We start from the raw sequence: 2670 nt of genomic DNA on the forward strand, positions 1-2670 counted from the left end.
TGTGCTGAATTTATTCAGGATTTATTAATTAATAAAGCAGATAAAGTCTTATTTTAATTGTTAAGGAGAAGAAGTAGTCAGATGTTATAGTTACAATGTTTAATGTAAAAATTTTGCTTAAGTTAATGCAATTTATTTAGCTGTAATCATTAGAGCTCCTGAATCAAAGGCTTCTCACTGTCCAAGTAATATTTTGTCCAAGGTCAGGTCACATGGCTATTCCAAGTCCTACTGATAAAATGAGGAAACTGACTATAAATAACCTAACCACTTTACAAAGGTAAAATCCTAGAATTCTATACAATGCGTTATTAAAATGTTATATTGCATATTCTATTAAAGAAGAATTTGCAAAGTACCTTTTACATAACAATATATTACCTAAGCCATAAAGAAGTTCTTCTCAATAATAAATTGGAAAGCATTTTTAATGGCTTAGGTAGTATACTGCTATGTAAAAATATCTTTTACAGTATTTTAAAAGCTTAATTAAGAAATAAATACGATTTTTAAACTCTTGTTTTTGGGTTAATTTGCATAATTGTCATTATAGAAAATACAGTTTCTGACTAGGCACTTAAGTCTCATGTAGGTTTTGCAGTATAGAGTTTGGTTTAGTTGATTCCCAGCTGGTAGGCAGTGTTAATTGCCAGGCACATGAGTGTGGGAGGCTTCCTCAGATTCTTTCTTCCAGCCATTTTTGGTTCTACCCTAGCTGATGCTAACTTGACCGGAAAAAGTTGTTCCGCTGACACTTGCCCAAGTTGAAAATGTATGAGCAAAATAAACTATTGCATTTTGCAAACAAATTGACTATGGTTCTTTTTGGATGTATGGTGGGTTTTAAGTCTGCACTCAATATATATTCATTGAAGGGTAATATGACCAGGCTCTGAGGACACACTGGTGAACAAGTCAGGCCTTTGTATATTCACCAATATACCCTCACATCATGCACATACCCTCACCAAACAGTACTTTTATAAATAAATACACTGAACTTGTACACACATTCAAGCATGTGTGGAATTAAACAGGCAAGCGAATGTTAATTGAATAACTGATATAAAAAGAGACTCCAAATAAGAATTTTTAAAAAATAATCCGATTTAGACTACTATGTAAAAACTTCTCTTTACTTCCATTACTCTCTTTTAAAATGTTAGTTTCTTCACTGATTAGCACCTCTTTTCTTTTTCTATTTCGGAAAGACTCAACAACCAATTTCCTAATCCCTGTTTTTACCTTCATTTAGACTTATTTTCACATTGCTTTTCTCTGACTTTATTTCCAAGTCACTGACCTGGTCATGGCAAGATGATCTGTCTTGAAGTCCTATTATTACTAGCTTCAAGTCCCAAGGTAATCTTAAAAATTCAACAGTGGGGCTGACTGAGGTTTTATAACAAATTTTGCCTTCTGCACAAAATCCAGCAGAAGTTTTGTGGGAACGCTTTCAATGAAATGACAAAAATATGATATAATATTTCCTTTAGACAATCAGGCACACATTTCTCAACCATACACAAATGTCGTTGGTTTCTGTTGAAACAAAAGTGTTGTTATTTTGACATATGTACTGAATTGTTGATGTTATGTAAATTGTTTCATTTTTGTCTAAACTCTGTCTAATAGCATATAATATTAGATATTATATGACTTTAAAAGTATTATATAAATATTAAAGCTTTTTGATTAATTTTTACCAAATTAATTTGGTAAAAGTGAGAGTTTTCACTTTGCATTTGTTCCTCAAGTATACTTTGAATAAACAAAATCAGTTTCTCATTTACTACACTTGATCTTAGCCAAAAGGCCGAGAAGCGATCTCATTTACTATAAAAAAGACAGTTATACTAAATGATCTTGTTGTTTCGAAAAATAATCAAGGGGTTACTATGTTAAGGTAAATGGTAAGATTTCTCACAAGCATTCATACAACCATATCCCATTTGTTTAAAAGATATTATGTATATGAATTAAACTTGCAATTCTATGGGGCATTACATATATCGTTTATTCTTTTTCTTGAAAATAATGAAGGTAGGTTGTAAAAAGTACATAGTTTATTATTGGATAGAAAATAAAAGTCACTTAACAAAGAGCTAAGAAATTTAGATTATAATTTTAAAGCTATCAGTTAGTAAATGTGTAAACTTGGATCAAATAGTTACCCTGGACAGTTATGCAAATTTAAATAATCGTTAAATAATATAGAAATAGTGTGTCTCCAGGGAACATGGCAGACTGAACAGTGAAAGTAGATGTTCTAAACGTTATAAAACATTTCATAAATCATGTATACTTTTGGCTGATATACTTTTCGCTGATATAAAAGCAAGAAAAAAAATATTTCTGTGTTCCCAAAACAAAAAGGAAGCACAAGAGTCTGAATTTACCCTATAGAAATAAGAAGATTGGGCCGAGTGCGGTGGCTCATGCCTGTAATCCCAGCACTTTAGGAGGCCGAGGAGGGTGGATCACCTGAGGCCAGGAGTTCGAGAGCAGCCTGGCCAACATGGTGAAAACCCAACTCTACTAAAAAAAAAAAAAAAATACAAAAATTAGCCAGGCATGCTGGCTCATGCCTGTAATCCCAGCTACTTGGAAGGTTGAGGCATGAGAATCACTGGAACCCAGAAAGCGGGAAGCAGAGGTTGCAGTCAGCTG

At 32.8% G+C, this 2670-nt stretch overlaps 1 pseudogene; it reads right to left on the reverse strand.

Moving 5' to 3' along the window:
- Window positions 1-1690: 1690 nt before the first annotated feature.
- Window positions 1691-1828, reverse strand: LOC115835764 (annotated as a pseudogene).
- Between the last annotated feature and the right edge of the window lie 842 nt (window positions 1829-2670).

This window comes from Nomascus leucogenys, chromosome 6 (assembly GCF_006542625.1).
Source record: "Nomascus leucogenys isolate Asia chromosome 6, Asia_NLE_v1, whole genome shotgun sequence".
NCBI lineage: Eukaryota > Metazoa > Chordata > Mammalia > Primates > Hylobatidae > Nomascus > Nomascus leucogenys.